Source organism: Arachis stenosperma, chromosome 4 (assembly GCF_014773155.1).
Source record: "Arachis stenosperma cultivar V10309 chromosome 4, arast.V10309.gnm1.PFL2, whole genome shotgun sequence".
NCBI classification, from domain to species: domain Eukaryota; kingdom Viridiplantae; phylum Streptophyta; class Magnoliopsida; order Fabales; family Fabaceae; genus Arachis; species Arachis stenosperma.
The window spans coordinates 62,103,356-62,112,975 of NC_080380.1; the positions used below are offsets into that span (position 1 = coordinate 62,103,356).

Below are 9,620 nucleotides of genomic sequence, written 5' to 3' on the forward strand. Positions count from 1 at the left end.
TTGAAAAAGATAAGAATTGCATGAATTTTGAATTTTATAACAGTTTAATTATTTTGATGTGGTGGCAACACTTTTGTTCTCTGAATGTATGCTTAAACAGTGCATATGTCTTTTGAATTTGTGGTTCATGAATGTTGGCTCTTGAAAGAATGATGAAAAAGGAGACATGTTACTGAGGATCTGAAAAATCATAAAAATGATTCTTGAAGCAAGAAAAAGCAGTGAATACAAAAAAAAAAGGGGGAAGCAAGCGAAAAAAAAAAACCGAAAAAAAGAAAGAAAAAGAAAGAAATAAAGTTGTGATCCAAGGCAATAAGAGTGTGCTTAAGAACCCTGGACACCTCTAATTGGGGACTTTAGCAAAGCTGAGTCACAATCTGAAAAGGTTCACCCAATTATGTGTCTGTGGCATGTATGTATCCGGTGGTAATACTGGAAGACAGAGTGCTTTGGGCCACGGCCAAGACTCAATAAGTAGCTGTGTTCAAGAATCATCATACTTAACTAGGAGAATCAATAACACTATCTGGATTCTGAGTTCCTAAAGAAGCCAATCATTCTGAATTTCAAAGGATAGAGTGAGATGCCAAAACTATTCAGAGGCAAAAAGCTAAAAGCCCCGCTCATCTAATTAATACTGATCTTCATAGATGTTTTTGGAGTTCATTGCATATTCTCTTCTTTTTATCTTACTTGATTTTCAGTTGCTTGAGGACAAGCAACAATTTAAGTTTGGTGTTGTGATGAGCGGATAATTTGTACGCTTTTTGGCATTGTTTTTAGTATGTTTTTGGTAGTTTTAGTTGAGTTCTTAGTATATTTTTATTAGTTTTTAGTTAAAATTCAATTTTCTGGACTTTACTATGAGTTTGTGTGTTTTTCTGTGATTTCAGGTATTTTCTGGCTGAAATTGAGGGACCTGAGCAAAAATCTGATTCAGAGACTGAAAAGGACTGCAGATGCTGTTGGATTCTGACCTCCCTGCACTCGAAGTGGATTTTCTGGAGCTACAGAAGCCCAATTGGCGCGCTCTCAACGGCGTTGGAAAGTAGACATCCTGGGCTTTCCAGCAATATATGATAGTCCATACTTTGCCCAAGATTTGATGGCCCAAACCGGCGTTCAAAGTCACCTTCAGAATTCCCAGCGTTAAACGCCGGAACTGGCACCAAAATGGGAGTTAAACGCCCAAACTAGCATAAAAGCTGGCGTTTAACTCCAAGAAGAGTCTCTACACGAAAATGCTTCAATGCTCAGCCCAAGCACACACCAAGTGGGCCCGGAAGTGGATTTTTATGTCATTTTCTCATCTTTGTACACCGTAGGCTACTAGTTTTCTATAAGTAGGACCTTTTACTATTGTATTAATCATCTTCTGATCTTTGGAACCTTTTTCTTTAGATCTTTTGATCACTTTGGGAGGCTGGCCATTTGGCCATGCCTAGACCTTGTTCTTATGTATTTTCAACGGTGGAGTTTCTACACACCATAGATTAAGGTGTGGAGCTCTGCTGTACCTCGAGTATTAATGCAATTACTATTGTTCTTCTATTCAATTCCGCTTGTTCTTTGTCCAAGATACTCATTTGCACTCAATAACTTGATGAATGTGATGATTATGTGACACTCATCATCATTCTCACTTATGAACAAGTGACTGACAACCACTCTGTTCTACAAGCAAACAAGGCTCTAGTGTTTATCTCTTGGATTCCTGATACACGATGCATGGTTGATCGCCTGACAACCGAGTGCTCACCTGACAAACGAGCCAGCCATTCCGTGAAATCAGAGTCTTCGTGGTATAGGCGAGAACTGATGGCGGCAATCAAGAGAATCCGGAAGGTCTAACCTTGTCTGTGGTATTCTGAGTAGGATTCAATGATTGAATGACTGTGACGTGCTTCAAACTCCTAGCAGGCGGGGCGTTAGTGACAGACGCAAAAGAATCACTGGATTCTATTCCGGCCTGAACGAGAACCGACAGATGATTAGCCATGCTGTGACAGAGCATAGGAACGTTTTCACTGAGAGGATGGGAGGTAGCCACTGACAACGGTGAAACCCTTGCATAAGCTTGCCATGGAAAGGAGTAAGAAGGATTGGATGAAGACAGTAGGAAAGCAGAGAGACGGAAGGGAAGGCATCTTCATTCGCTTATCTGAAGCTCTCACCAATGATATACATAAGTATCTCTATCTTTATCTTTATGTTTTATTCATCATCTATACCCATTTGAGTCTGCCTGACTAAGATTTACAAGGTGACCATAGCTTGCTTCATACCAACAATCTCCGTGGGATCGACCCTTACTCGCGTAAGGTTTATTACTTGGACGACCCAGTGCACTTGCTGGTTAGTTGTGCGAAGTTGTAGTGATCACAATTTCGTGCACCAAGTTTTTGGCGCCGTTGCCGGGGATTGTTCTGTGTATGGACAACTGACGGTTCATCTTGTTGCTTAGATTAGGTATTTTCTTCAGAGTTCTTAAGAATGAATTCTAGTGTTTCATGATGATCTGTTGAAGTCTGGCTGGCTGTGAAGCCATGTCTAATCTTATTGGACCGAGTTTTCAACTGATCATCACAATAGCTTGTTGATTTCCATCAATCTTGCTATTGGAGCAATGATCTGCTAAGGCTTGGCTGGCCATTGGCCATGTCTAGTGTTTTGGACCGAAGCTTTCTTTGAAAGCTTGGCTGGCTGTGAAGCCATGTCTAATTCCTGGACCGAAGTCTTAGACTAGCATTGCAATGATTCCTGGAAATTCAAATTGAGAATTCTGAAACCTTTATTTTCTATTTTCATATAATTTTCGAAAAACTCAAAAAAATTTACAAAATCATAAACACCAAAAATAATTTTATGTTTCTTGTTTGAGTCTAGTGTCTCATGTTAAGTTTGGTGTCAATTGCATGTTTCTGCTCTTTTTGCATTCATGCATGTGTCTTCATTAATCTTCAAGTTGTTCTTGATGATTTTATTACTATGATTTTTAATTCTCTTGACTTGAGTGTTTATGTGTCTCATATGCATTCACATTTTATTAAGTGTCAGTAGTATACAAACTGCTAAGTTTGGTGTCTTGCATGCATTGTTATTAGTTGCATTTTGATTATTCCTTATTATTAAAAATCCAAAAATATTTTTAATTTGTGTCTTTTCAAGTCAATAATACAGAGAATTGAAGACTCATAACATACTGCAGAGGAATTGCACAGAAAAAGCTGGGCGTTCAAAACGCCCAGTGAAGAAGGACAGACTGGCGTTTAAACGCCAGCCAGGGTACCTAGTTGGGCGTTTAACGCCCAAAAAGGTAGCATTTTGGGCGTTAAACGCCAGAATGGATACCATTCTGGGCGTTTAACGCCAGGATGGCACAAGGGGGAAGATTTTGTTTTCAAATCAATTCTTTTTTTCAAGTTTTCAAAGTTTATCAAAATCAAATCTTTTTCAAATCAAATCTTTTCAATCAAATGTTTTCAAAATCAATTTCTTTCCTTTTTCAAAGATACTTACTAACAATTAATGATTTGATTGAACATCTCAAGTCTGTTGCCTTTTCTGTTGAGAAAGGTTTAATGTTTGAATCATATCTTTTCTTGTTAGGCAAGTCATTAATTTTTAAAATCAAATCTTTTTAAAATTGTTTTTCAAATCATATCTTCTCAATCACATCTTTTTAAAACCATAACTTTTCAATCATATCTTTTTAATCACATCTTTTTCAAAATAGTTTTCAATCAAATCTTTTTAATTTCTAATTTCAAATTCTTTTTCAAAAAAACACTTGATTTCCCTCCCACTTCTAGTTTTCGAAAATCAATTAAAGTTTTTCAAAATGTTTTCAAAATCTTCCACTTAATTTTCGAAAATTTTCTTCCCCTCTTCTCACATCCTTCTATTTATGGAGTATCACTCCTTCTTAATGCACAATTCGAACTCTATCTGATTAAGTTCGAATTCTTCTACCTCTTTCTTCTATTTTTCTTTTTCTCTGACACCTCAAGGAATCTCTATACTGTGACATAGAGGATTCCACATTTTCTTGTTCTCTTCTCTTTCATATGAGCAGGAGCAAAGACAAAGGCATTCTTGTTGAAGCTGACCCTAAACCTGAAAGGACCTTGAAGCGAAAGCTAAGAGAAGCTAAGGCACAACTCTTTGTAGAGAACCTAACCGAATTCTTCAAAGAAGAAGAAGACATGGCAGCCGAAAACAACAACAATGCCAACAATGCAAGGAAGGTGCTGGGTGACTTTACTGCACCTACTCCCGACTTCTATGGGAGAAGCATCTCTATCCCTGCCATTGGAGCAAACAACTTTGAGCTTAAGCCTCAATTAGTTTCTCTAATGTAACAGAATTGCAAGTTCCATGGACTTCCATTGGAAGATCCTCATCAGTTCTTAGCTGAATTCTTGCAAATCTGTGACACTGTCAAGACTAATGGGGTTGACCCTGAGGTCTACAGACTTATGCTATTCCCTTTTGCTGTAAGAGACAGAGCTAGGATATGGTTGGACTCACAACCTAAAGAAAGCCTGGACTCATGGGAAAAGCTAGTCAATGCCTTCTTGGCAAAGTTCTTTCCACCTCAAAAATTGAGTAAGCTTAGAGTGGAAGTCCAAACCTTCTGACAGAAGGATGGAGAATCCCTCTATGAAGCTTGGGAAAGATACAAACAATTGATCAGAAAATGTCCTTCTGACATGCTTTCTGAATGGAGCATCATAGGTATTTTCTATGATGGTCTCTCTGAACTATCCAAGATGTCTCTGGATAGCTCTGCTGGAGGATCTCTTCATCTGAAGAAGACGCCTACAGAAGCTCAAGAGCTAATTGAAATGGTTGCAAATAACCAATTCATGTATACTTCTGAAAGGAATCCTGTGAACAATGGGACTAATCAGAAGAAAGGAGTTCTTGAGATTGATACTCTGAATGCCATTTTGGCTCAGAATAAAATATTGACTCAACAAGTCAATTTGATTTCTCAAAGTCTTTCTGGAATGCAAAATGCACCGAGCAGTACTAAGGATGCTTCATCTGAAGAAGAAGCTTATGATCCTGAGAACCCTTCAATGGAAGAGGTGAGTTACCTAGGAGAACCCTATGGAAACACCTATAATTCTTCATGGAGAAATCACCCAAACTTCTCATGGAAGAATCAAGAGAGACCTCAACAAGGTTTCAACAACAATAATGGTGGAAGAAACAGGTTTAGCAATGGCAAGCCTTTTTCATCATCTTCTCAGCAACAGACAGAGAATTCTAAGCAGAACCCCTCTGACTTAGCAACCATGGTCTCTGATCTAATCAAAACCACTCAAAGTTTCATGACTGAAACAAGATCCTCCATTAGGAATTTGGAGGCCCAAGTGGGACAGCTGAGCAAGAAAGTTACTGAACTCCCTCCAAGTACTCTTCCAAGCAATACAGAAGAAAACCCAAAAGGAGAGTGCAAGGCCATCAACATGGCCGAATTTGGAGAGGAAGGAGAGGAAGTGAACGCCACTGAGGAAGACCTCAATGGGCGTGCACTGACCTCCACTGAGTTCCCCAATGAGGAACCATGGGAATCTGAGGCTTAAAATGAGACCATAGAGATTCCATTGGACTTACTTCTGCCTTTCATGAGCTCTGATGAGTATTCTTCCTCTGAAGAGGATGAGTATGTCACTGAAGAGCAAGTTGCTAAATACCTTGGAGCAATCATGAAGCTAAATGACAAGTTATTTGGAAATGAGACTTGGGAGAATGAACCTCCTTTGCTCACCAAAGAACTGGATGACTTGTCTAGGCAGAAATTACCTCAAAAGAGACAAGATCCTGGGAAGTTTTCCATACCTTGTACCATAGGCACCATGACCCTCAAGAAGGCTCTGTGTGACTTAGGGTCAAGTGTAAACCTCATGCCTCTCTCTGTAATGGAGAAGCTAGGGATCTTTGAGGTACAAGCTGCAAGAATCTCACTAGAGATGGCAGACAATTCAAAGAAACAAGCTTATGGACTTGTAGAGGATGTTCTGGTAAAGGTTGAAGACCATTACATCCCTACTGATTTCATAGTCCTAGAGACTGGGAAATGCATGGATGAATCTATCATCCTTGGCAGACCCTTCCTAGCCACAGCAAAGGCTGTGATTGATGTTGATGGAGGTGAACTGATCATTCAAGTGAATGAAGAATCCTTTGTGTTTAAGGCTCAAGGATATCCCTCTGTCACCATGGAGAGGAAGCATGAAGAGCTTCTCTCAAATCAGAGTCAAACAAAGCCCCCACAGTCAAACTCTAAGTTTGGTGTTGGGAGGTTCCAACATTGCTCTGAGTATCTGTGAGGCTCCATGAGAGCCCTCTATCAAGCTACTGACATTAAAGAAGCGCTTGTTGGGAGGCAACCCAATGTTATATTTTATCTATTTTCTTTTGTTATTTTATTTTATTTTGTAGGTTGATGATCATGAGAAGTCACAAAATCAATTGAAAAAGCAAAAACAGAATGAAAAACAGGAAGAAAAACAGCACACCCTGGAGGAAGATGTTGCTGGCGTTTAAACGCCAGTGAGGCTAGCAGTTGGGTGTTTAACGCCCAGTCTGGCACCATTCTGGGCGTTTAACGCCAGAAAGGGGCACCATACTGGCGTTAAACGCCAGAAAAGGGCAAGAACCTGGCGTTAAACACCAGAAATGGGCACCAGCCTGGCGTTTAACGCCAGAATTGGCTCAAAACGTGATTTTGAATGCCATTTGGTGCAGGGATGACTTTTTCTTGACACCACAGGATCTGTGGACCCCACAGGATCCCCACCAACACCACCACTCTCTCTCTCTTCTTCACCCATTCACCAATCACCTCAACACCTCTTCCCCAAAAACCCTTCACCTATCAAATCCCATCTTTCTCTTCACCACTTACATCCATCTTTCATAAAACCCCACCTACCTCACCATTCAAATTCAAACCACTTTCCCTCCCAAACCCACCCATACATGACCGAACCATGAGCCCCCTCTCCTATATAAACCCTTCTTCAACCCTTCATTTTCACACAACCTAAACACCACTTCTCCCCCTCTTTGGCCGAACACAGAGCCACTCCCTTCTTCCTCATTTCTTCTTCTTCTACTCTCTTCTTTCTTCTTTTGCTCGAGGACGAGCAAACCTTTTAAGTTTGGTGTGGTAAAAGCATTGCTTTTTGTTTTTCCATAACCATTTATGGCATCTAAGGCCGGAGAAACCTCTAGAAAGAGGAAAGGGAAGGCAAAAGCTTCCAACTCCGAGTCATGGGAGATGGAGAGATTCATCTCAAGGGTGCATCAAGACCACTTCTATGAAGTTGTGGCCTTGAAGAAGGTGATCCCCGAGGTCCCTTTTTCACTCAAAAAGAGTGAATATCCGGAGATCCGACATGAGATCCGAAGAAGAGGTTGGGAAGTTCTTACCAACCCCATTCAACAAGTCGGAATCTTGATGGTTCAAGAGTTCTATGCCAATGCATGGATCACCAAGAACCATGATCAAAGTGTGAACCCGGATCCAAAGAATTGGCTTACAATGGTTCGGGGGAAATACTTGGATTTTAGTCCGGAAAATGTAAGGTTGGCATTCAACTTGCCTATGATGCAAGGAGATGAACATCCTTCCACAAGAAGGGTCAACTTTGATCAAAGGTTGGACCAAGTCCTCACTGACATTTGTGAAGAGGGCGCCCAATGGAAGAGAGATTCAAGAGGGAAGCCGGTTCAATTGAGAAGGCATGACCTCAAGCCCGTGGCTAGAGGATGGTTGGAGTTTATCCAACGCTCAATCATTCCCACTAGCAACCGGTCCGAAGTTACTCTAGACCGGGCCATCATGATTCATAGCATCATGATTGGAGAAGAAGTGGAAGTTCATGAGGTTATAGCCCAAGAACTCTATAGGGTGGCGGACAAGTCCTCTACCTTAGCAAGGTTAGCCTTTCCTCACCTCATTTGTCACCTCTGTTATTCAGTGGGAGTTGACATAGAGGGAGACATCCCCATTGATGAGGACAAGCCCATCACTAAGAAAAGGATGGAGCAAACAAGAGACCCCTCTCATCATGAGATCCCTGAGATACCTCAAGGGATGCACTTTCCTCCACAAGACTATTGGGAGCAACTAAACACCTCCCTAGGAGAATTGAGTTCCAACATGGGACAACTAAGGGTGGAGCACCAAGAACACTCCATTCTCCTCCATGAAATTAGAGAAGATCAAAGAATCATGAGAGAGGAGCAACAAAGACAAGGAAGAGACATTGAGGAGCTCAAGCACTCCATAAGACCTTCAAGAGGAAGAACAAGCCGCCATCACTAAGGTGGACCCGTTCTTTAATCTCCTTGTTCTTTATTTTTCTGTTTTTCAAAAATTGTGCTTTATGTTTGTCCATGTTTGTGTCTTGTGATCATTAGTGTCTTAGTGTCTATGCCTTAAAGTTATGAATGTCCTATGAATCCATCACCTTTCTTAAATAAACAATGTTCTTAATTGAAAAAGATAAGAATTGCATGAATTTTGAATTTTATAACAGTTTAATTATTTTGATGTGGTGGCAACACTTTTGTTCTCTGAATGTATGCTTAAACAGTGCATATGTCTTTTGAATTTGTGGTTCATGAATGTTGGCTCTTGAAAGAATGATGAAAAAGGAGACATGTTACTGAGGATCTGAAAAATCATAAAAATGATTCTTGAAGCAAGAAAAAGCAGTGAATACAAAAAAAAAAAGGGGGAAGCAAGCGAAAAAAAAAAACCGAAAAAAAGAAAGAAAAAGAAAGAAATAAAGTTGTGATCCAAGGCAATAAGAGTGTGCTTAAGAACCCTGGACACCTCTAATTGGGGACTTTAGCAAAGCTGAGTCACAATCTGAAAAGGTTCACCCAATTATGTGTCTGTGGCATGTATGTATCCGGTGGTAATACTGGAAGACAGAGTGCTTTGGGCCACGGCCAAGACTCAATAAGTAGCTGTGTTCAAGAATCATCATACTTAACTAGGAGAATCAATAACACTATCTGGATTCTGAGTTCCTAAAGAAGCCAATCATTCTGAATTTCAAAGGATAGAGTGAGATGCCAAAACTATTCAGAGGCAAAAAGCTAAAAGCCCCGCTCATCTAATTAATACTGATCTTCATAGATGTTTTTGGAGTTCATTGCATATTCTCTTCTTTTTATCTTACTTGATTTTCAGTTGCTTGAGGACAAGCAACAATTTAAGTTTGGTGTTGTGATGAGCGGATAATTTGTACGCTTTTTGGCATTATTTTTAGTATGTTTTTGGTAGTTTTAGTTGAGTTCTTAGTATATTTTTATTAGTTTTTAGTTAAAATTCACTTTTCTGGACTTTACTATGAGTTTGTGTGTTTTTCTGTGATTTCAGGTATTTTCTGGCTGAAATTGAGGGACCTGAGCAAAAATCTGATTCAGAGACTGAAAAGGACTGCAGATGCTGTTGGATTCTGACCTCCCTGCACTCGAAGTGGATTTTCTGGAGCTACAGAAACCCAATTGGCGCGCTCTCAACGGCGTTGGAAAGTAGACATCCTGGGCTTTCCAGCAATATATGATAGTCCATACTTTGCCCAAGATTT

General features: G+C 40.1%; 1 non-coding gene across 1 annotated transcript; it reads right to left on the reverse strand.

The window, feature by feature from the left end:
- Positions 1-4,610: 4,610 nt before the first annotated feature.
- LOC130978516 (small nucleolar RNA R71) lies at positions 4,611-4,718 on the reverse strand. Its single transcript, XR_009086143.1, has one exon. It is a non-coding gene; the product is annotated as a small nucleolar RNA R71 (small nucleolar RNA).
- Between the last annotated feature and the right edge of the window lie 4,902 nt (positions 4,719-9,620).